Source organism: Syngnathus leptorhynchus, unplaced genomic scaffold, assembly GCF_054491065.1.
Source record: "Syngnathus leptorhynchus isolate UIUO unplaced genomic scaffold, UIUO_Slep HiC_scaffold_117, whole genome shotgun sequence".
NCBI classification, from domain to species: Eukaryota; Metazoa; Chordata; class Actinopteri; order Syngnathiformes; family Syngnathidae; genus Syngnathus; species Syngnathus leptorhynchus.
The window spans coordinates 117,325-142,510 of NW_028232084.1; the positions used below are offsets into that span (position 1 = coordinate 117,325).

General features: G+C 46.3%; 1 non-coding gene and 6 pseudogenes across 1 annotated transcript; all 7 read right to left on the reverse strand.

Moving 5' to 3' along the window:
* Positions 1-2,777: 2,777 nt before the first annotated feature.
* Positions 2,778-2,896, reverse strand: LOC147037790 (5S ribosomal RNA; annotated as a pseudogene).
* Positions 2,897-4,747: 1,851 nt separating this feature from the next.
* On the reverse strand, positions 4,748-4,864 carry LOC147037791 (5S ribosomal RNA; annotated as a pseudogene).
* Positions 4,865-19,770: 14,906 nt separating this feature from the next.
* LOC147037792 (5S ribosomal RNA) lies at positions 19,771-19,889 on the reverse strand (annotated as a pseudogene).
* Positions 19,890-21,564: 1,675 nt separating this feature from the next.
* On the reverse strand, positions 21,565-21,683 carry LOC147037793 (5S ribosomal RNA; annotated as a pseudogene).
* Positions 21,684-22,336: 653 nt separating this feature from the next.
* LOC147037794 (5S ribosomal RNA) lies at positions 22,337-22,455 on the reverse strand. The gene has a single exon (XR_015064300.1). It is a non-coding gene; the product is annotated as a 5S ribosomal RNA (ribosomal RNA).
* Positions 22,456-23,589: 1,134 nt separating this feature from the next.
* On the reverse strand, positions 23,590-23,706 carry LOC147037795 (5S ribosomal RNA; annotated as a pseudogene).
* Positions 23,707-24,837: 1,131 nt separating this feature from the next.
* LOC147037796 (5S ribosomal RNA) lies at positions 24,838-24,946 on the reverse strand (annotated as a pseudogene).
* Between the last annotated feature and the right edge of the window lie 240 nt (positions 24,947-25,186).

Consider the following 25,186-nt stretch of genomic DNA (forward strand, 5'->3'; position numbering starts at 1 on the left):
ACTTGGGGCAGGCTCTCATCCCCGATCCGGAGAGGGCATTCCACCCTTTTCCGACCGAGGACCATGGACTTGGATTTGGAGGTGCTGACCCTCACCCCGACCGACCATGGACTCGGATTTGGAGGTGCTGACCCTCATCCCGACCGCTTCACACTCGGCTGCGAACCGCTCCAGTGAGAGCTGGAGATCACGGACTGAAGAAGCCAACAGCACCACGTCATCTGCAAAAAGCAGTGACGCAATGCTGAGGTCCCCAAACCGGACGCCCTCAACGCCTCGGCTGCGCCTAGAAATTCTGTCCATAAAAATTATGAACAGAATCGGTGACAAAGCGCAGCCTTGGCGGAGTCCAACCCTCACTGGGAACGAATCCGACTTACTGTCGGAAATGTGGACCAAACTCTGGCATCGGTGATACAGGGACCGAACCGCCCTTATCAGTTGGCTCGGCACCCCGTACTCCCGAAGCACCCTCCAGAGAACCTCCCGAGGGACACGGTCGAACGCCTTCTCCAAGTCCACAAAACACATGTGGACTGGTTGGGCGAACTCCCATGCACCCTCGAGGATCCTGCCGAGGGTGTAGAGCTGGTCCACTGTTCCACGGCCAGGAGGAAAGCCACACTGCTCCTCCTGAATCCGAGATTCGACCTCCCGACGGATCCTCCTCTCCAGCACCCCTGAATAGACCTTACCAGGGAGGCTGAGGAGTGTGATTCCCCTGTAATTGGAACACACCCTCCGGTCCCCCTTCTTAAAGAGGGGAACCACCACCCCAGTCTGCCAATCCAGAGGCACCGTCCCCGATGTCCACGCAATGCTGTAGAGGCGTGTCAGCCATGACAGCCCCACAACATCCAGAGCCTTTAAGAACTCCGGGCGGATCTCATCCACCCCCGGGGCCTTGCCACCAAGGAGTTTTTTAACTACCTCAGTGACTTCGACCTCCGAGATTGGAGAGTCCGCCTCAGAGTCCTCAGGCCCTGCTTCCACAATGGAAGGCGTGTCGGTCGAATTGAGGAGGTCTTCGTCACCGACTCACGACATCCCGAGTCGAGGTCAGCAGCACACCATCTCCACTGTAAACAGTGTTGACCGTGCACTGCTTCCCCCTCCTGAGACGCCGGATGGTGGACCAGAATTTCCTCGAAGCCGTCCGGAAGTCATTCTCCATGGTCTCGCCAAACTCCTCACACGCCCGAGTTTTTGCCTCAGCAACCGCCGAAGCCGCGTTCCGCTTGGCCATCCGGTACCTGTCAGCTGTCTCCAGAGTCCCGCAGGCCAAAAGGCCCTATAGGACTCCTTCTTCAGCTTGACGGCATCCCTTACCGCCGGTGTCCACCAGCGGGTTCGGGGATTGCCGCCACAACAGGCACCAACAACCTTAACGGCCACAGCTCCGGTCGGCTGCCTCAACAATGGAGGCGCGGAACAAGGTCCACTCGGACTCAATGTCCCCCGCCTCCCCGTGGGAAAAGCTCTGCCGGAGGTGGGAGTTGAAGCTCTTCCTGACAGGGGATTCTGCCAGACGTTCCCAGCAGACCCTCACAGAGCGTTTGGGTCTGCCAGGTCGGACCGGCATCTTCCCCCGCCATCGGAGCCAACCCACCACCAGGTGGTGATCAGTTGACAGCTCCGCCCCTCTCTTCACCCGAGTGTCCAAAACATGCGGCCGCAAATCCGATGACACGACTACAAGGTCGATCAACGAACTGCGGCCTAGGGTGTCCTGGTGCCAAGTGCACACATGGACACCCTTATGCCTGAACATGGTGTTCATTATAGAAAATCCGTGTCGAGCACAAAAGTCCAATAATAGAACACCGCTCTGGTTCAGATCGGGGGGGCCGTTCCTCCCAATCATGCCCTTCCAGGTCTCACTGTCATTGCCCACGTGAGCATTGAAGTCACCCAGTAGAACGATGGAGTCCCCAGAAGGAGCGCTCTCCAGCACTTCCTCCAGGGACTCTAAGAAGGGTGGGTACTTTGAGCTGCCGTTCGGTGCATAGACACAAACAACAGGACCCGTCCCCCCACCCGAAGGCGGAGGGAGGCTACCCTCTCGCTCACCGGGGTGAACCCCAATGTGCAGGCGCCCAGCCGGGGGGCAATAAGTATGCCGACAGCTGCTCGACGCATCTCACCGTGGGCAACTCCAGAGTGGAAGAGAGTCCAGCCCCTCTCGATAGGGCTTGTACCAGAGCCCAAACTATGTGTGGAGGCAAGTCCGACTATGTCTAGTCGGAACCTTTCTGCCTCACACACCAGCTTGGGCTCCTTTCCAGCCAGAGAGGTGACATTCCATGTCCTTAGAGCCAGCCTCTGCAGCCGGGGATCGGACCGCCAAGGTCCCCGCCTTTGGCCGCCGCCCAGCTCACTATGCACCCGACCCCTTTGGCCCGTCCTATAGGTGGTGAGCCCATTGGAAGGGGAACCCATGTTTTCTTTTCGGGCTATGCCCGACCGGACCCCATGAGCGAAGCCCCGGCCACCAGGCGCTCGCCTTCGAGCCCCACCTCCAGGCCTGGCTCCAGAGAGGTGCCCCGGTGACCCGCGTCCGGGCGAGGGAAAACGACATCCATATATTTTTTTCATCATAAGGGGTCTTCTGACCCGTGCTTTGTCTGGCCCCTCACCTAGGACCCTTCTGCCATGGTTACCCTACCAGGGGCATGAAGCCCCAGACAACATGGCTCCTAGGATCATAGGGGCACGCAAATCCCTCCACCACGATAAGGTGACGACTCAAGGAGGGTGAAAATAAATAAATAAATAAAAGCTTACAGCACCTGGTATTCCCAGGCGGACTCCCATCTAAGTACTAACCAGGCCCGACCCTGCTAAGGTTCCGAGATCTGACGAGATCGGGGATTCTCAGGGTAGTATGGCCGTAAGCTGTCAGAATATCCAGAGTTTTGCATTTTATAGACACAATCGCCCCTGAAAACTCGTGCCAAGCAACTTGATGGCTGTTGTAAAAGTTTCCTTTCACAATTGACGTGGAAAAAAAAGGCTTTCAGCACCTGGTATTCCCTGAACGTCTCCCATCCATGTCACAACCAGGTCCGAAAAAGGCTTTCTTCCATGACTTTTGGTGTTTCATGGAAACATGGCTATCATGAAAAGTTATTGACAGCTTTTTGTGTGGTAGCACGAATTTGCCGTTGCGACCTGCATTTTGCCGTATCAAAGTAAATGTCTTGAAAAAGGGAAAAACACTATATTGGAAGTGTTTTTCCCATTTCAAGACATTTGACTGCTGCTTTAAGTTCACCGGAAGCCAGGCTGTTTATTTACTGTACATAGTCTACCCTCTAGCGGTAAGAAACGTGAACTGCAACGCTATGGATGACACCACACAATTTACGTTTCAAACTCGGGTTATAGTTTCAATGTCGGAGTTAAAACTAGGGCTGAAGTTTCCGAATGCCATACGTGATGGGTGTTGCAAAAGATTGCTTGAACGATTGAATTGAAAAAATAAATACATAAATAAATAAATATTAGCTTACAGCACCTGGTATTCCCAGGCGGTCTGTCATCCGAGTACTAACCAGGCCCGACCGTGCTAAGTTTCCGAGATCAGGCGTTTTCAGGGTAGTATGGCCGTAATCCGACAAAGTTTCCAAAGTTTTGCATTTTATAGAAACAAATGCCCCTGAAAACCCGTGCCAAGCAACTTGATGGCTGTTGTAAATGTTTCCTTTCACAATTGACGTGGGAAAAAAAAGGCTTTCAGCACTGGTATTCCCTGAACATCTCCCATCCATGTAACAACCAGGTCCGAAAAAGGCTTTCTTCCAAGACTTTTGGTGTTTCACGTGAACATGGCTATCATGAAACGTTATTGACAGCTTTTTGTGTGATAGCACGAATTTGCCGTTGCGACCTGCATTTTGCTGTATCAAAGTAAATGTCATGAAAAGGGTAAAAACACTACATGGAAGGGCAATGTGTATGTAATGTTGGGTTATTTTACAAATAAAGACTGCTGCTTTGAGTTCACAGGGAGCCAGGCTCTTTATTTACTGTACATAGTCTCGCCTCTAGTGGTAGTACATGCAAGTACTAACCGGGCCCGACCTTGCTAAGCTTCCGAAATCGGACGAGATCAGGCGTTCTCAGGGTAGTATGGCCGCAAGCCATCAGAGGCTCCAGAGTTTTACATTTTATAGACACAATCGGCCCTGAAAACCCGTGCCAAGCAACGATGGTACTTGATGCCTGTTGTAAAAGTTTCCTTTCACAATTGACGTGGGAAAAAAAAGGCTTTCAGCACTGGTATTCCCTGAACGTCTCCCATCCATGTAACAACCAGGTAAGAAAAAGGCTTTCTTCCAAGACTTTTGGTGTTTCACGGAAACATGGCTATCATGAAACGTTATTGACAGCTTTTTGTGTGGTAGCACGGATTTGCCGTTGCGACCTGCATTTTGCCGTATCAAAGTAAATGTCTTGAAAAGGGGAAAAACACTACATTGGAAGTGTTTTTCCCCTTTTCAAGACATTTGACTGCTGCTTTGAGTTCACAGGGAGCCAGGCTCTTTATTTACTGTACATAGTCTTCCCTCTAGTGGTACGAATCGTGAACTACAACGGTATGGATGACACCACACAATTTACATTTCAAACTCGGGTTACAGTTTCAATGTCGGAGTTAAAACTAGGGCTGAAGTTTCCGAATGCCATACGTGATGGGTGTTGTAAAAGATTGCTTGAACGATTGAATTGAAAAAAATAAAATAAAAGCTTACAGCACCTGGTATTCCCGGGCGGTCTTCCATCCAAGTACTAACCAGGCCCGACCTTGCTAAGCTTCCGAGATCGGACAATCGGGCGTTCTCAGGGTAGTATGGCCGTAAGCCGTCGAAGTCACCAAAGTTTTGCATTTTATATAAACAATCGCCCCTGAAAACCTGTGCCTAGCAACTTGATGGCTGTTGTAAAAGTTTCCTTTCACAATTGATGTGGGAAAAAAAAGGCTTTCAGCACCTGGTATTCCCTGAACATCTCCCATCCATGTTTTGCAGGCTGGCGCCCCCTTGGCTCCCCAGTGAGTTCCTAGCCCCCCCCCCCCCTAAACACTCCACCAGTAACATTTTTGTCTCACACTTATTATTAATGGGATGGATGTGCTTGGTGCAGGGACAAGCTTCTGAACATCAGGCTGGAACTCACTAAGAAGAAGTCGTAGATCCCCGCGGTCAGTAATTTTCAGTCGGTTTCTCTAGTCGCTACCTTCTAGCGGTAAGAAACGTGAACTGCAACGCTATGGATGACACCACACAATTTACGTTTCAAACTCGGGTTATAGTTTCAATGTCGGAGTTAAAACTAGGGCTCAAGTTTCCGAATGCCATACGTGATGGGTGTTGCAAAAGATTGCTTGAACGATTGAATTGAAAAAATAAATACATAAATAAATAAATATTAGCTTACAGCACCTGGTATTCCCAGGCGGTCTGTCATCCGAGTACTAACCAGGCCCGACCGTGCTAAGTTTCCGAGATCAGGCGTTTTCAGGGTAGTATGGCCGTAATCCGACAAAGTTTCCAAAGTTTTGCATTTTATAGAAACAAATGCCCCTGAAAACCCGTGCCAAGCAACTTGATGGCTGTTGTAAAAGTTTCCTTTCACAATTGACGTGGGAAAAAAAAGGCTTTCAGCACTGGTATTCCCTGAACATCTCCCATCCATGTAACAACCAGGTCCGAAAAAGGCTTTCTTCCAAGACTTTTGGTGTTTCACGGGAACATGGCTATCATGAAACGTTATTGACAGCTTTTTGTGTGATAGCACGAATTTGCCGTTGCGACCTGCATTTTGCTGTATCAAAGTAAATGTCATGAAAAGGGTAAAAACACTACATGGAAGGGCAATGTGTATGTAATGTTGGGTTATTTTACAAATAAAGACTGCTGCTTTGAGTTCACAGGGAGCCAGGCTCTTTATTTACTGTACATAGTCTCGCCTCTAGTGGTAGTACATGCAAGTACTAACCGGGCCCGACCTTGCTAAGTTTCCGAAATCGGACGAGATCAGGCGTTCTCAGGGTAGTATGGCCGCAAGCCATCAGAGGCTCCAGAGTTTTACATTTTATAGACACAATCGGCCCTGAAAACCCGTGCCAAGCAACGATGGTACTTGATGCCTGTTGTAAAAGTTTACTTTCACAATTGACGTGGGAAAAAAAAGGCTTTCAGCACTGGTATTCCCTGAACGTCTCCCATCCATGTAACAACCAGGTAAGAAAAAGGCTTTCTTCCAAGACTTTTGGTGTTTCACGGAAACATGGGTATCATGAAACGTTATTGACAGCTTTTTGTGTGGTAGCACGGATTTGCCGTTGCGACCTGCATTTTGCCGTATCAAAGTAAATGTCTTGAAAAGGGGAAAAACACTACATTGGAAGTGTTTTTCCCCTTTTCAAGACATTTGACTGCTGCTTTGAGTTCACAGCAGTTTCAAGCAATAAAATGTCCTCAAATCTACCACTCGAACTTCTGACTTCGACTTCAGACTGCCGCCCCCCTACCGCCCCCTTCTTCCTCACCGCCCCCCCAGATCTTCCCACCGGTACCGCCCACTTTGGGAACCACTGCTGTACATAGTCTCCCCTCTAGCGGTAAGAAACGTGAACTGCAACGCTATGGATGACACCACACAATTTACGTTTCAAACTCGGGTTATAGTTTCAATGTCAGAGTTAAAACTAGGGCTGAAGTTTCCGAATGCCATACGTGATGGGTGTTGTAAAAGATTGCTTGAACGATTGAATTGAAAAAAATACAATAAAATAAAAGCTTACAGCACCTGGTATTCCCAGGCGGTCTCTCATCCAAGTACTAACCAGGCCTGACCTTGCTAAGCTTCCGAGATCGCGTGTTCTCAGGGTAGTATGGACGTAAGCCATCAGAGTCTCCAGAGTTTCGCATTTTATAGACACAATTGCCCCTGAAAACCCGTGCCAAGCAACTTGATGGCTGTTGTAAAAGTTTCCTTTCACAATTGACGTGGGGAAAAAAAAGGCTTTTAGCACCTGGTATTCCCTGAACGTCTCCTATCCATGTCACAACCAGATCCGAAAAAGGCTTTCTTCCAAGACTTTTGGTGTTTCACGGAAACATGGCTATCATGAAACGTTATTGACAGCTTTTTGTGTGGTAGCACGAATTTGCCGTTGCGACCTGCTTTTTGCTGTATCAAAGTAAAAGGCTCTTTATTTACTGTACCTAGTCTCCCCTCTAGCGGTAAGAAACGTGAACTACAACGGTATGGATGACACCACACAATTTACGTTTCAAACTCGGGTTATAGTTTCAATGTCGGAGTTAAAACTAGGGCTGAAGTTTCCGAATGCCATACGTGATGGGTGTTGTAAAAGATTGCTTGAACGATTGAAGTTAATGTGTCGTCTTTTGGTGGTCACAAAAACGCACGAGTTTTAGTGTGAGGGACCCTGGACCCAGGCCTGTATTAGTGTGCTTTGTTAGGAATAAACAATTGGTAAATTTGGTCTGATTGATCTACTGGTCTTCTCTTTCACAGAATGAACTCGCAAAATTGTTAGGTGCGCCAGTGTGTGGATTGGGACATCCAAACTTGTGTTAAGTGTTGATTGCAATTTGAAGTCAGATCAATAGCTAAAAATCCGTATCCTAACAATTTCTTGGTGACCCCGACATAATGTCAAGAGAAGGGTAATTGGCAACTCGTGGTCTGAATCCAGGACACCGGACAGCGTCTGGGACGCTGTCTCTCAGTCGGCGAACCGTTTGGGTTAAGTGCACAACGTTGAGCTGGTACAACGTCTCCTCAACCCTGAGCGCTCATCACTGATAAGGTTAGCAGAATACCTGTTACTATAAGTCTAAATTCTGCAAATTGAAAGAGGAAATTTAAGAGGAGACTGTTGTTCAGATCAAATAAAGTGTGCAAGAAGTTAAGATACATACGGTGAATAAGTTTGGAACTTATGTGTGTGACGTGTACGGTAAAGTCAGGGACTTATGCGTATTACGGATAGGTCCGGGACCTAGCTTCGTCGTGGTGGACAAGGGTACGTTGACGAGCGTATTCAAATAGCCAGGTTTTTTGAGATCCTGGGAGAAGTGAGGCCTCCCCAAAACATCCGGTGGTAGCAGTTCCTCCTGTGAGAGATTAGACCGCTAAAATATCCTAAATGAATAAAATTGGGGGGAATGTGTGTGTGTGTGTGTGTGTGTGTGTGTGTGTGTGTGTGTGTGTGTGTGTGTGTGTGTGTGTGTGTGAGATGAGAGGAGTGCGTAAATAGGGAGTTGCAGCGGCAACTGAACTGACATATGAACAAATGCAATGGTTCAAAATGACAGAGAAAGGGGTGCCACACATTTCGCCGGCTATTGCCCCAGGACACGAGGCCAGACAATTGGGCTCAATGGTCAAGCAGTTGTTGCAACAGACCGATTGGCGGAAAACTCACGTTCCTAATTTGTACTGGTTTGAGTCTCAGAATGCATTCCAAATTAAACAACCCATGGCAGACAGGATTGCTGGAGATGATGTTGGTGTCCCGCGGTCCAGTAATCTGGACGGGGAACACCTAGACTCCTGTTTTTTGGATTTTTCAGAATTAATTTTAGTAGTGCTATTTTTATGATTTTGTGTGGACATTGATGACAATTGATGGGACCATCCAGCAGAAAACGTCCCAGATTCAAATTTCACCCACCTATAGACAATATTGATGCAGAGTGTTAGGGTTTATAAACTATCTTGATCGTATGATTATGTTGGGATGTAGACTAGAATGATGAACTTTGTTTGAACCTTTTACCTTCCCGTGACTCTGAAAAGTTTAACCATTCAGTTGTTGAAGCTTTCCAGATGGTGTGGAGGCGTCCTTGTTTTGCTCCACTAGGATTTATGTCCACGGCCTCGTGGAGCGATAAACTGGGACCCTCCCCAAGTGGTTAATCATTTGCTGAGGTGACCACCACACATGTCAAATTTCACCCCCACCTTGGCTGACTCTCACCCCCACCCTTCTTCTCTCAATAAATACTCTCTTGCATGACTTCAACGGCAGACTTTGTTCGGACATTGCTGTATCTACAGTAACGAACAAATTCTCCACTTGCAAGTGTTCAAAGGGCATATTGTCTCTCGCGTGGTTCTTGCAAAATAAGTTAGAGTCGGAACATCTCTAACATTTTGGTGCCGTGACCCGGATCCAACATACCCACTGCTGATCGACGGAGGACGACGTGCTGCATTGTCGACAAGCCAGCGTCCATTAGGAGGATCTGGTAAAGAAAAGACCTGGCAAGAAAATTCTTCGCTGGGCCAGCATCTTAGGTCTGCCTTCGTCGGACTACAGTGGATTGACGGGATCCGGCAGTGCAACGAACCAGGGGACAAGTAAGTTAAAGCCCTAAAATTGTGTGATTGTGCTGTTGTGAAACGCGTAAGAGTGGAAGGTGCACGGAATATAGCTTGGGTTTAAGTCCCAGTGGAAGGAACAGACTAAGGAAAACAGAGCTTCCTTTTCATTCATTGAAGAGGTGCGTAGATTCTTCTTTGTCTGTTCTTCCAAGCTGCAGGATTTCAGCTTTCAGCACCTGGTATTCCTTGAACATCTCCCATCCATGTTTTGCAGGCTGGCGCCCCCTTGGCTCCCCAGTGAGTTCCTAGCCCCCCGTCCCCCCACAGACACATATGGAAACAAATACCTCTTTCTTGATATTTGGTATGCTGCAATTTGAAAAGAGGTTAAACACTGATGTGTATTTCACAAATAAAACCCAATTTAGCAAACCAATTCATTTTTTAACTGTTTTAACTGTTTCAGCAACATAGAATGGTAAAGACCTAAACACTCCACCAGTAACATTTTTGTCTCACACTTAATATTAATGGGATGGATGTGCTTGGTGCAGGGACACAAGCTTCTCAACATCAGGCTGGAACTCACTAAGAAGAAGTCGTAGATCCCCGCGGTCAGTAATTTTCAGTCGGTTTCTTTGCTTGGAAAGAAGCAAGGCGACTGCACTGAAGCCCCGTTCTACTAAATATGATGTTGGGAAGGCAATAAAGTACATCTTGACCTTGTTCCACAGCACTCGATAGCAGTCAGAGATTTTTTTTTGGAACCAAAAATCTTGATATGACTTTTTGAACTTTGGCCTTAGCTCAATGTCATTTTGAATTGAAATCAGTTCTTCCTCTGCCACTCCAGTTTCTTCACCGACGACATTTAGGAATGGATTGATCACCCAGTCTGGTATTTCAAGCAATAAAATGTCCTCAAATCTACCACTCGAACTTCTGACTTCGACTTCAGACTGCCGCCCCCCTACCGCCCCCTTCTTCCTCACCGCCCCCCCAGATCTTCCCACCGGTACCGCCCACTTTGGGAACCACTGCTGTACATAGTCTCCCCTCTAGCCGTAAGAAACGTGAACTGCAACGCTATGGATGACACCACACAATTTACGTTTCAAACTCGGGTTATAGTTTCAATGTCAGAGTTAAAACTAGGGCTGAAGTTTCCGAATGCCATACGTGATGGGTGTTGTAAAAGATTGCTTGAACGATTGAATTGAAAAAAATACAATAAAATAAAAGCTTACAGCACCTGGTATTCCCAGGCGGTCTCTCATCCAAGTACTAACCAGGCCTGACCTTGTTAAGCTTCCGAGATCGCGTGTTCTCAGGGTAGTATGGACGTAAGCCATCAGAGTCTCCAGAGTTTCGCATTTTATAGACACAATTGCCCCTGAAAACCCGTGCCAAGCAACTTGATGGCTGTTGTAAAAGTTTCCTTTCACAATTGACGTGGGAAAAAAAAAGGCTTTTAGCACCTGGTATTCCCTGAACGTCTCCTATCCATGTCACAACCAGATCCGAAAAAGGCTTTCTTCCAAGACTTTTGGTGTTTCACGGAAACATGGCTATCATGAAACGTTATTGACAGCTTTTTGTGTGGTAGCACGAATTTGCCGTTGCGACCTGCTTTTTGCTGTATCAAAGTAAAAGGCTCTTTATTTACTGTACCTAGTCTCCCCTCTAGCGGTAAGAAACGTGAACTACAACGGTATGGATGACACCACACAATTTACGTTTCAAACTCGGGTTATAGTTTCAATGTCGGAGTTAAAACTAGGGCTGAAGTTTCCGAATGCCATACGTGATGGGTGTTGTAAAAGATTGCTTGAACGATTGAAGTTAATGTGTCGTCTTTTGGTGGTCACAAAAACGCACGAGTTTTAGTGTGAGGGACCCTGGACCCAGGCCTGTATTAGTGTGCTTTGTTAGGAATAAACAATTGGTAAATTTGGTCTGATTGATCTACTGGTCTTCTCTTTGACAGAATGAACTCGCAAAATTGTTAGGTGCGCCAGTGTGTGGATTGGGACATCCAAACTTGTGTTAAGTGTTGATTGCAATTTGAAGTCAGATCAATAGCTAAAAATCCGTATCCTAACAATTTCTTGGTGACCCCGACATAATGTCAAGAGAAGGGTAATTGGCAACTCGTGGTCTGAATCCAGGACACCGGACAGCGTCTGGGACGCTGTCTCTCGGTCGGCGAACCGTTTGGGTTAAGTGCACAACGTTGAGCTGGTACAACGTCTCCTCAACCCTGAGCGCTCATCACTGATAAGGTTAGCAGAATACCTGTTACTATAAGTCTAAATTCTGCAAATTGAAAGAGGAAATTTAAGAGGAGACTGTTGTTCAGATCAAATAAAGTGTGCAAGAAGTTAAGATACATACGGTGAATAAGTTTGGAACTTATGTGTGTGACGTGTACGGTAAAGTCAGGGACTTATGCGTATTACGGATAGGTCCGGGACCTAGCTTCGTCGTGGTGGACAAGGGTACGTTGACGAGCGTATTCAAATAGCCAGGTTTTTTGAGATCCTGGGAGAAGTGAGGCCTCCCCAAAACATCCGGTGGTAGCAGTTCCTCCTGTGAGAGATTAGACCGCTAAAATATCCTAAATGAATAAAATTGGGGGGAATGTGTGTGTGTGTGTGTGTGTGTGTGTGTGTGTGTGTGTGTGTGTGTGTGTGTATGTGTGTGAGATGAGAGGAGTGCGTAAATAGGGAGTTGCAGCGGCAACTGAACTGACATATGAACAAATGCAATGGTTCAAAATGACAGAGAAAGGGGTGCCACACATTTCGCCGGCTATTGCTCCAGGACACGAGGCCAGACAATTGGGCTCAATGGTCAAGCAGTTGTTGCAACAGACCGATTGGCGGAAAACTCACGTTCCTAATTTGTACTGGTTTGAGTCTCAGAATGCATTCCAAATTAAACAACCCATGGCAGACAGGATTGCTGGAGATGATGTTGGTGTCCCGCGGTCCAGTAATCTGGACGGGGAACACCTAGACTCCTGTTTTTTGGATTTTTCAGAATTAATTTTAGTAGTGCTATTTTTATGATTTTGTGTGGACATTGATGACAATTGATGGGACCATCCAGCAGAAAACGTCCCAGATTCAAATTTCACCCACCTATAGACAATATTGATGCAGAGTGTTAGGGTTTATAAACTATCTTGATCGTATGATTATGTTGGGATGTAGACTAGAATGATGAACTTTGTTTGAACCTTTTACCTTCCCGTGACTCTGAAAAGTTTAACCATTCAGTTGTTGAAGCTTTCCAGATGGTGTGGAGGCGTCCTTGTTTTGCTCCACTAGGATTTATGTCCACGGCCTCGTGGAGCGATAAACTGGGACCCTCCCAAGTGGTTAATCATTTGCTGAGGTGACCACCACACATGTCAAATGTCACCCCCACCTTGGCTGACTCTCACCCCCACCCTTCTTCTCTCAATAAATACTCTCTTGCATGACTTCAACGGCAGACTTTGTTCGGACATTGCTGTATCTACAGTAACGAACAAATTCTCCACTTGCAAGTGTTCAAAGGGCATATTGTCTCTCGCGTGGTTCTTGCAAAATAAGTTAGAGTCGGAACATCTCTAACATTTTGGTGCCGTGACCCGGATCCAACATACCCACTGCTGATCGACGGAGGACGACGTGCTGCATTGTCGACAAGCCAGCGTCCATTAGGAGGATCTGGTAAAGAAAAGACCTGGCAAGAAAATTCTTCGCTGGGCCAGCATCTTAGGTCTGCCTTCGTCGGACTACAGTGGATTGACGGGATCCGGCAGTGCAACGAACCAGGGGACAAGTAAGTTAAAGCCCTAAAATTGTGTGATTGTGCTGTTGTGAAACGCGTAAGAGTGGAAGGTGCACGGAATATAGCTTGGGTTTAAGTCCCAGTGGAAGGAACAGACTAAGGAAAACAGAGCTTCCTTTTCATTCATTGAAGAGGTGCGTAGATTCTTCTTTGTCTGTTCTTCCAAGCTGCAGGATCTGGCTTGGGTTTAAGTCCCAGTGGAAGGAACAGACTAAGGAAAACAGAGCTTCCTTTTCATTCATTGAAGAGGTGCGTAGATTCTTCTTTGTCTGTTCTTCCAAGCTGCAGGATCTGGCTTGGGTTGGAGTCCCAGTGGAAGGAACGTGCTAAGGAACACAGAGCTTCTTTTTTGTGATTCAAAGAAGGGTGTAGATTTTTCTTTGTACGTTTTTCCGAGCCATAGAACAGCTTGGGTTGGAGTCCCAGTGGAAGGAACAGGTTAAAAAAAAGACAGAGCTTCTTTTTCTTAATTGAAGAAGGGCGTAGATTCTTTTTTTGGTCTGTTTTTCCGAGCTGTTTGCATGAAAGTTGTGTGCTTGAGAGTGTGAATGGTAGGATAAATTGAAAAAAAAACAGTACTAGCAAAAACCAACGGTAATACACAGGCTAGTAATTTTGTTGAAGGGTAAATTTAATCCTGCATTGAGGATCCTCAAAAAAGAAAAACAAAAAATTGAAAAAAAAAAATTGGAAAAATCTAAAAATACCAAGTTAAGATGGGAAATAAAAACGGTAAATCTCTAGCTCTTGAAGGTGATGAGAAGTCCATTCCATTAACATTTAAAAAATAATTTAGGGTGCATAATGGCATCCCATTCAATGATGCAACACTAGTGAAGTCTAGTGTGGAGCTGGAGTTGGGGGCGGAACGGAACTCAGAGGCGGAGCTGGAGGCGGAGCTGAAGTCAGAGGCAGATCTGGTGTGAAGCTGGTATCAGAAGCAAAGATAATGTGGAGCAGGAGTTGGAGGAGAACTTGGAGTCAGATGCAAATCTGGTGTGGAACTGGAGTCGGAGGTGGTGCAGAAGTCAGACACTGGTGTGGAGGTAGAACCGTAGTCAGAGGCAGAACTAACCGCGGTGCTGTGGTCAAAGGTGGAGCAGGTGTGGAGCTGAAGTCAGAGGCAGAAATGGTATGAAGCTGGTACCGGCGCTGAAGTCAGAGGTGGAGCTGAAGTCAGAGGCAGAGCTGGTGTGACACTGGTATCGGAATTGAAGTCGGTAGCGAAATTGATGTGAACCTGAAGTCAAAGACGGAGCTGAAATTATAGTCAGATGCAAAGCTGGTGTGGAGCTGGAGTTTGAGGTGGAGCTGAAGTCAGGGGCATTGCTGGTGAGCAGCTGGAGTCAGAGATGGAGCTGAAGTCAGTGGCAGAACTGGTGTGGAGCTGGAGTCGGTATCGGCGCTGAAGTCAGAGGCAGAGCTGGTGTGGAAGTGGAGTCAGAGGCTGTTCCATTAAACCATATAGTGTACATTCCTTCCCTGCAACACTAGTGAAATCTTCATGGTATAGTGGATAGTGCTCTGGACTCTCACCCCAGCGACCCGAGTTCAAATCCCGGTGGGACCAAAAAAAATATGTCATCATGGAACAGGCGTTGGCGGCGGAGCTGGTGTGGAGCTGGAGTCGGAGGCGGAACGGAAGTCAGAGGTGGCGCTGGAGCTGGAGGCGGAGCTGAAGTCAGAGGCGGAGCTGAAGTCAGAGGCAGATTTGGTATGGTGCCGGAATCGAAGGCAGAGCTGAAGTCAGTGACAGAGATGGTTTGGAGCTGGAGTTGGAGGAGCTGTAGTCAGAGGTGAAGTTGAAGTCAGATGCAGAACTGGTGTGGAGCTGGAGTCAGAGGCGGAGCTGAAGTCAGGATCGGAGGTAGTGCCGAAGTCAGAAACTGGTGTGGAGCTGGAGGCGGAGCTGGAGGCGGAAGTAGGGCTGAAGTCAGAGGCAGAGATGCTGGAGTCAGATGTAGAACTGGTGTGGAGCTGAAGTCAGAGGCGGAGCTGAAGTTGGAGTCAGATGCAAAGCTGGTGTGGAGCTGGAGTCAGAGGTGGAGCTGTAGTCAGAGACTGGTGTGGAGCTGGAGGCGGAGCTGAAGGCAGAGGCAGAGCAGGTGTGGAGCTGGAGGCAAAGTTGAAGGCGGAAGTGGGGCTGAAGTCAGAGGCAGAACTGGAGGCGGAGCTGAAGTCAGAGGCAGAGCTGAAATTGGAGTCAGATGCAAAGCTGGTGTGGAGCTGGAGTTGCAGGCAGAGCTGATGTGGAGCTGGAGTCAGAGGTGGAACTGGTGTGGAGCTGGAGTCGGAGGAGGAGCTGTAGTCAGAGGCGGAGCTGAAGTTGAAGTCAGATGCAAAACTGGTGTGGAGCTGGAGTCGGAGGTGGAGCTGAAGTCAGAGGAAGAGCTGATGTGAAGCTGGAGTCAGAGGCGGAGCTGAAGTCAGGGTCGGAGGTGGAGCTGAAGTCAGAGATTGGTGTGGAGCTGGAGGCGGAGCTGGAGGCGGAAGTGGGGCTGAAGTCAGAGGCAGACATGGTGTAGAGCTGGAGTCAGAGGCAGAGCTGGAGGCGGAGCTGAAGTCAGAGGCAGAGCTGGAGGCGGTGCTGAAGTCAGAAGTGGAGCTGAAGTCAGAGGCAGAGCTGGTGGTGGAGTCAGAGACTGCTCCATTAAAACATATAGTGTACATTCCTTCCCTGCAACACTAGTGAAGTCTTCATGGTATAGTGGATAGTGCTCTGGACTCTCAACCCAGCGGCCCGAGTTCAAATCCCGGTGGGACCAAAAAAAATATGTCATCATGGAAAAGGCGTTGGAGACGGAGCTGGTGTGGAGCTGGAGTTGGAGGCGGAACGGAACTGCCTTCAGCTGTAGTCAGAGGCAGCTCTGGTGTGGGGCCGGGATCGGAGGCAGAGATGGTGTGAAGCTGGAGTTGGAGGAGGAGCTGGAGTTAGAGGCAGAGCTAGTGAGGAGCTGGAGTCAAATGCGGAGCTGAAGTCAGAGGCAGAGCTGGAGGTGGTGCTGAAGTCAGACGTGGAGCTGAAGTCAGAGGCAGAACTGGTGGTGGAGTTAGACACTGCTCCATTAAACTTGCTTATCAGCAACAGCTAAAATATGCGCTCCTCAATGGTTCCCCACCTGAATTAGACAACAGGGTGTGGAAACACTTGGTGGAAGCACACACTGCTTGTGTTACAACAACCATGTAGTGGGCCAGAGACGCTGACAAAGTGTTCAAGAAAGGCAAAGGTTCTGATGTATTTCATCTAGATGATGATGATAATCATGTAGATGAAGATGCAACAGTTTTCTTCCAAAGTTCCCAATGGGGCAGAGGAAGAGGTCAAGGCCAACAAGGTCGCAGGCCGCCATATGGTTCAAAACCCCCACCAGATTCTGACAACTGTTGGAACTGTGGGAGACGAGGACACTTTGCAAGAGTGTGTCGTTATGCAAAACGAGACCAATCAAAGGGTGGAGGGAGGGGCAGAGGAAAAGCCAAATTTTCAGCATAACGGGCTTCCTCCCCTTTGACCGCTCATCCTCCTACTTTTGGTTTAAAACATTTTTTTTAGGTTATTAGAACCCCTGTACATACAATGAAATTATGACAATGCTGATTGTATGCCCGGCAAATGACAAGGGGTCAAATTATGTGTGCACACTAAAGTTAAAATTTGCAAATCAAGTGGTAAAGTAATACAACTTGTTTCTAAAAGATAAATAGAAAAATTAGAATGTGCTGTCCTCGCGTGCGTGGGTGGGACCAGCTTCATGATCGACCGCAAGAAATGGCCAGCTTGTGACGAATCATTGTTGCCAGGTCCCCTCCCCTCGCACCGAGAGCTGTGCACGTGTGTGCATATTTGTTAAACTGATAAAATTGGCTAAACCTGTGTACAAAAGAAATTTGTTAGACTGTGGTCTATCCAATTTGCACCGCAAAACAGAAACAATTTTGAAGAATAAAATAAATAAATAAATAAATAAATAAGAGAAGAAAAGAAAGAAATCTGTTTGTAGACAGAAAACTGGTTTAATTCGCAAGCTGTGTTTTTTTTTTTATGTGTTGAGTTTTGTTTTTTTTTGGACTGGTGAATTGTTCTATCGGAAACATTAGGATAGGGATTGTGCTGAGAATGGTATATGAATGTTGTGTGGAGGACTTGGATAGCTTGGGACCAATGTGTTGAAAAGACTCCTCTTTGGTGACTGTGTGTGAGATGCAAATGAGCAGGGACGAATGATTTCCTGAATGAAAGGAAAGTATTGGTTGAATGGTTGAAGTTGTTGGAGACTACTATGGGAAATTGGTAGAGCAGCTTGGACAAAAGAGTGATTTTGTGCAAGTTAAATGCTAAGAAAACAAAAACAAAAAACCCAAAGAAAAAGTTGTTGCTAATTACTAACGAAGTTATGAGGAAGTGGTGTGGGTGTTTAGAAGGGCACGCGCTTATGCGCTTCCCTGGCTCATCAACATTTGTTTGACTGATCAAAGGAACCATTTGCTACAGGACTTAACATCCAAATCTAACCGGGATCAGAGAATCTCCTTTAAACCAGGAGGCAATAAATGGGATAGCCCCTGTCGTAAATGATCTTTTGTCAGGAGGGATCATTAGGAAGTGCTCAGATATTCCTTGCAACACTCCTATTTTTCCAGTCCAAAAGGCCAACAAGATTGATTGGCGAATGATACAAGATTTACGAGCAGTAAATGAGGCAATACAAACGAGCACCTAATGTGCCTGACCCGCACACACTTCTGAACACTTTGAAACCATACCAGAAGTTTTTCACGGTGATTGATCTTAGCAATGCATTTTTCTCAGTGCCAATCCACCCAGACTCACAGTTTTGGTTTGCGTTTACCTTTAAAGGACTAAGTTATACGTACACCAGATTGCCGCAGGGATTTGCTGATAGTCCAACTATTTTCACTCAAGCTATCATGGCATGTTTGGCTGATTTTCAAATTTCAAACAAAAGCCAACTTCTAGTTTATGTAGATGATCTCTTGATAGCCTCTGAAACTGAAGCTGCTTGCAAGGAAGACTCCTTAGCTTTGTTACACTATCTCTGTAAAGCAGGGAATAAAGTAAGCAAAAATAAACTACAATGGATCAAACAGGAAGTGAACTATTTAGGTCACACGTTGTCAGCTGCTGGAAGACAGATACAAAAAAACTGAAAACAAATCATTGCAGATGCACCAAAACCTGAATAAAAAAAAAAAAATGTCATTTTTGGGGCTCTGCAATTACTGCAGAGCATGGATCCCACATTATGCAGAAAAGACGCAACCACTGCTGAATATTGTGCATGGAGTCCGCCAAACTGTTCACAAAATAACAGGTTTTGCGCCATTCGAACTGTTGACTGGTCGCCTAATGCCAGGGCCTGCCTCCACCTTGGTCCCGCCAGCTGACGTACCGACACCTGATTTATCACACGCTGCATACTGGAAGTATCTTCATTCACTTGTATCCAGTGTGTCTACGCAGGTCGCAGACAAAGCGGTTGCAGATTTGTCATCAGCATCACCGGAGTCGGACATCACTCCGTATGTCTACCTCCGGGTGCTTTCCCGGAAGTGGACTGAACCTCGCTGGAAAGGACCGTTTAGGGTTCTGGCTAGAACTTCACACGCCGTCCAATTGGAAACTAAAGGACAAAAGTGGTACCATTACTCACAGTTGCGCCAGGCCCCAGACTTTGTGCCTGCCTATGGTGAGCATAAAGGTTGACCGCCCGGACGGGCAGGTCAAGAGAGGGAACGTGACGATGGCGAGAATTGGATCAAAGTCGGACTTGAAAGTGTCTGAACCAAGACGACGACGATGCAAATGTTTAACTTTATTGACTATTTTGCTTGCTGGCTTGTGCTTTGTGTGGACTATGTTGGCGTTTGAACATATGGTGCGGGATGGCAGAAGTGATGGAGCGAAAGGAGAACGAGTGAGGGTGTATCATTCCTGTAATGGAACGGTATGGTATGAAGCAGAGCAAGATGGTGGTAAGACGCTGACACAGACACAACAACTACTGCTAAATCTGAAGTATAAACAACCGACCATCGACAGCGTCCCCGCCCCCAGTTCAAATAGAGGCAGAATAATCCTCTTCCCCCTTGGTGGCCAGGTAGTCTCCCCTGGCCACTGAAGACTGAAGACGACAACCGCGCGGCAGACATTTCCAAGTTCTCCCCCGATGAAGCAGTGCTGCAAAGGGGGTGAGAATTGTGCTCACCCTCCAACAGTGGGCATGCCAAGCCCCCGACGGCTGAACAATCACGAGCAATTTTTGTCTTGACTGTTGTTATTGGTAACATTCTGGTCGCCTAAGGCAGAGGGACCGTGTGAGACTTTTCCTGCATTATGACATCTTGCCGCAGGATTGGGACATAGAAACTTGTGTTAAGTGTTGATCGCAATTTGGAGTCAGATCAATAGCTAAAAATCCGTATCCTAACAAGTTTCAATGTCGGAGTTAAAACTAGGGCTGAAGTTTCCGAATGCCATACGTGATGGGTGTTGTAAAAAAATTGCTTGAATGATTGAATTGAAAAAAAATAAACTAAAATAAAAGCTTACAGCGCCTGGTATTCCCAGGCGGTCTCCCATCCAAGTACTAACCAGGCCCGACCCTGCTAAGTTTCCGAGATCGAATGAGATCGGACGTTCTCAGGGTAGTATGGCCGTAAGCCATCAGAATCTCCAGAGTTTTGCATTTTATAGACACAATCGTCCCTGAAAACCCGTGCCAAGCAACTTGATGGCTGTTGTAAAAGTTTCCTTTCACAATTGATGTGGGAAAAAAAAGGCTTTCAGCACCTGGTATTCCCTGAACATCTCCCATCCATGTTTTGCAGGCTGGCGCCCCCTTGGCTCCCCAGTGAGTTCCTAGCCCCCCCCCCTAAACACTCCACCAGTAACATTTTTGTCTCACACTTAATATTAATGGGATGGATGTGCTTGGTGCAGGGACACAAGCTTCTCAACATCAGGCTGGAACTCACTAAGAAGAAGTCGTAGATCCCCGCGGTCAGTAATTTTCAGTCGGTTTCTTTGCTTGGAAAGAAGCAAGGCGACTGCACTGAAGCCCCGTTCTACTAAATATGATGTTGGGAAGGCAATAAAGTACATCTTGACCTTGTTCCACAGCACTTGATAGCAGTCAGAGATTTTTTTTTGGAACCAAAAATCTTGATATGACTTTTTGAACTTTGGCCTTAGCTCAATGTCATTTTGAATTGAAATCAGTTCTTCCTCTGCCACTCCAGTTTCTTCACCGTCGACATTTAGGAATGGATTGATCACCCAGTCTGGTATTTCAAGCAATAAAATGTCCTCAAATCTACCACTCGAACTTCTGACTTCGACTTCAGACTGCCGCCCCCCTACCGCCCCCTTCTTCCTCACCGCCCCCCCAGATCTTTCCACCGGTACCGCCCACTTTGGGAACCACTTCTGTACATAGTCTCGCCTCAAATTTTTGTCTTAACTGTTGTTATTGGTAACATTCTGGTCGCCTAAGGCAGAGGGACCGTGTGAGACTTTTCCTGCATTATGACATCTTGCCGCAGGTTTTTCACTCACACATTAAAATTGATCTACGTAGATTGCGTAAATGATGTTTAGCCGAGCATGTTTTACAGAACACTAATGATTTTGAAATGATGATCGAAAATGCTTTGCAAGTGATGGACACAATGATGTGCTGTTTCTGTGTTTAGATTTTGTTGTTGTTTTTCTTTCTTCATTATATTTTCTTACTTATGTTTTATTGATCGGGGTGGGCATAATCATATGATAAACAGGAGGGATATGTTAGGGTTTATAAACTATCTTGATCGTATAATTATGTTGAGATGTAGACTAGAATGATGAACTTTGTTTGAACCTTTTACCTTTCCTTGACTCTGAAAAGTTTAACCATTCAGTTGTTGAAACTTTCCAAATGGTGTGGAAACATCCTTGTTTACTTAGTCATCTAAAATGCTCCACTAGGTTTTATTTCCAAGACCTCGTAAAACAATAAACTGGGACCCTCTGCACTGGTTAACCATTTGCTGAGGTGACCACCAACTGGGACCCTCTGCACTGATTAACCATTTGCTGAGGTGACCACCAAACATGTCAAATGTCACCCCCACCCTACTTGTTCTCAATAAATATGCTCTTGTAAGAGACTAACGGCTGAGTCTGTTAGGACATTGCTGTACCTACAGTAACAGACAAGCTCTCCACCTGCAAGTGCTTAAAGGGCATACTGTCTCCAGTGTGGTTCTTGCAAAATAAGTTAGAGTCAGAACATCTCTAACAGGTGTTGTAAAAGATTGCTTGAACAATTGAAGTGAAAAAAAATAAAATAAAATAAAAGCTCACAGCACCTGGTATTCCCAGGCGGTCTCCCATGCAAGTACTAAGTAGGCCCGACCCTGCTAAGCTTCCGAGATTGGACGAGATTGGGCGTTCTCAGGGTAGTATGGCCGTAAGCCGTCAGAGTCTCCAGAGTTTTACATTTTATAGACACAATCGCCCCTGAAAACCCGTGCCAAGCAACGACGGTACTTGATGCCTGTTGTAAAAGTTTCCTTTCACAATTGACGTGGGAAAAAAAAGGCTTTCAGCACTGGTATTCCCTGAACGTCTCCCATCCATGTAACAACCAGGTCAGAAAAAGGCTTTCTTCCAAGACTTTTGGTGTTTCACGGAAACATGGCTATCATGAAACGTCATTGACAGCTTTTTGTGTGGTAGGACGGATCTGCCGTTGCGACCTGCATTTTGCCGTATCAAAGTAAATGTCTTGAAAAGGGGAAAAACACTACATTGGAAGTGTTTTTCCCCTTTTCAAGACATTTGACTGCTGCTTTGAGTTCACAGGGAGCCAGGCTCTTTATTCACTGTACATAGTCTCCCCTCTAGCAATAAGAAACGTGAACTGCAATGCTATGGATGACACTACACAATTTACGTTTCCAACTCGGGTTATAATTTCAATGTAGGAGTTAAAACTAGGGCTGAAGTTTCCGAATGCCATACGTGATGGGTGTTGTAAAAAAACTGCTTGAACGATTGAATTGAAAATAAATAAATAAATACATAAATACATAAATACATAAATGCATAAACGCATAAATAAATAAAAGCTTACAGCACCTGGTATTCCCAGGCGGTCTCCCATCCAAGTACTAAGCAGGCCTGACCCTGCTAAGCTTCCGAGATCGGACGAGATCGGGCATTCTCAGGGTAGTATGGCCGTAAGCCATAGGAATCCCCAGAGTTTTGCATTTTATAGACACAATCGCCCATGAAAACCGGTGCCAAGCAACTTGATGGCTGTTGTAAAAGTTTCCTTTCACAATTGACGTGGGAAAAAAAAGGCTTTCAGCACCTGGTATTCCCTGAACGTCTCCCATCCATGTCACAACCAGGTCCCAAAAAGGCTTTCTTCCAAGACTTTTGATGTTTCACGGAAACATGGCTATCATGAAACGTTATTGACAGCTTTTTGTGTGGTAGCACGAATTTGCCGTTGCGACCTGCATTTTGCTGTATCAAAGTAAATGTCATGAAAAGGGTAAAAACACTACATGGAAGGGCAATGTGTATGTAATGTTGGGTTATTTTACAAATAAAGACTGCTGCTTTGAGTTCACAGGGAGCCAGGCTCTTTATTTACTGTACATAGTCTCGCCTCTAGTGGTAGTACATGCAAGTACTAACCGGGCCCGACCTTGCCAAGCTTCCGAAATCGGACGAGATCAGGCTTTCTCAGGGTAGTATGGCCGCAAGCCATCAGAGGCTCCAGAGTTTTACATTTTATAGACACAATCGGCCCTGAAAACCCGTGCCAAGCAACGATGGTACTTGATGCCTGTTGTAAAAGTTTCCTTTCACAATTGACGTGGGAAAAAAAAGGCTTTCAGCACTGGTATTCCCTGAACGTCTCCCATCCATGTAACAACCAGGTAAGAAAAAGGCTTTCTTCCAAGACTTTTGGTGTTTCACGGAAACATGGCTATCATGAAACGTTATTGACAGCTTTTTGTGTGGTAGCACGGATTTGCCGTTGCGACCTGCATTTTGCCGTATCAAAGTAAATGTCTTGAAAAGGGGAAAAACACTACATTGGAAGTGTTTTTCCCCTTTTCAAGACATTTGACTGCTGCTTTGAGTTCACAGGGAGCCAGGCTCTTTATTTACTGTACATAGTCTCCCCTCTAGTGGTACGAATCGTAAACTACAACGGTATGGATGACACCACACAATTTACATTTCAAACTCGGGTTACAGTTTCAATGTCGGAGTTAAAACTAGGGCTGAAGTTTCCGAATGCCATACGTGATGGGTGTTGTAAAAGATTGCTTGAACGATTGAATTGAAAAAAATAAAATAAAAGCTTACAGCACCTGGTATTCCCGGGCGGTCTTCCATCCAAGTACTAACCAGGCCCGACCTTGCTAAGCTTCCGAGATCGGACAATCGGGCGTTCTCAGGGTAGTATGGCCGTAAGCCGTCGAAGTCACCAAAGTTTTGCATTTTATATAAACAATCGCCCCTGAAAACCTGTGCCTAGCAACTTGATGGCTGTTGTAAAAGTTTTCTTTCACAATTGATGTGGGAAAAAAAAGGCTTTCAGCACCTGGTATTCCTTGAACATCTCCCATCCATGTTTTGCAGGCTGGCGCCCCCTTGGCTCCCTAGTGAGTTCCTAGCCCCCCGTCCCCCCACAGACACATACGGAAACAAACACCTCTTTCTTGATATTTGGTATGCTGCAATTTGAAAAGAGGTTAAACACTGATGTGTATTTCACAAATAAAACCCAATTTAGCAAACCAATTCATTTTTTAACTGTTTTAACTGTTTCAGCAACATAGAATGGTAAAGACCTAAACACTCCACCAGTAACATTTTTGTCTCACACTTAATATTATGGGATGGATGTGCTTGGTGCAGGGACACAAGCTTCTCAACATCAGGCTGGAACTCACTAAGAAGAAGTCGTAGATCCCCGCGGTCAGTAATTTTCAGTCGGTTTCTTTGCTTGGAAAGAAGCAAGGCGACTGCACTGAAGCCCCGTTCTACTAAATATGATGTTGGGAAGGCAATAAAGTACATCTTGACCTTGTTCCACAGCACTTGATAGCAGTCAGAGATTTTTTTTTGGAACCAAAAATCTTGATATGACTTTTTGAACTTTGGCCTTAGCTCAATGTCATTTTGAATTGAAATCAGTTCTTCCTCTGCCACTCCAGTTTCTTCACCGACGACATTTAGGAATGGATTGATCACCCAGTCTGGTATTTCAAGCAATAAAATGTCCTCAAATCTACCACTCGAACTTCTGACTTCGACTTCAGACTGCCGCCCCCCTACCGCCCCCTTCTTCCTCACCGCCCCCCCAGATCTTCCCACCGGTACCGCCCACTTTGGGAACCACTGCTGTACATAGTCTCCCCTCTAGCGGTAAGAAACGTGAACTGCAACGCTATGGATGACACCACACAATTTACGTTTAAAACTCGGGTTATAGTTTCAATGTCGGAGTTAAAACTAGGGCTGAAGTTTCCCAATGCCATACGTGATGGGTGTTGTAAAAGATTGCTTGAACGATTGAATTGAAAAAAATACAATAAAATAAAAGCTTACAGCACCTGGTATTCCCAGGCGGTCTCCCATCCAAGTACTAACCTGGCCAGACCTTGCTAAGCTTCCGAGATTGCGTGTTCTCAGGGTAGTATGGCCGTAAGCCATCAGAGTTCCCAGAGTTTTGCATTTTATAGACACAATTGCCCGTGAAAACCCGTGCCAAGCAACTTGATGGCTGTTGTAAAAGTTTCCTTTCACAATTGACGTGGGGAAAAAAAAGGCTTTTAGCACCTGGTATTCCCTGAACGTCTCCTATCCATGTCACAACCAGATCCGAAAAAGGCTTTCTTCCAAGACTTTTGGTGTTTCACGGAAACATGGCTATCGTGAAACGTTATTGAC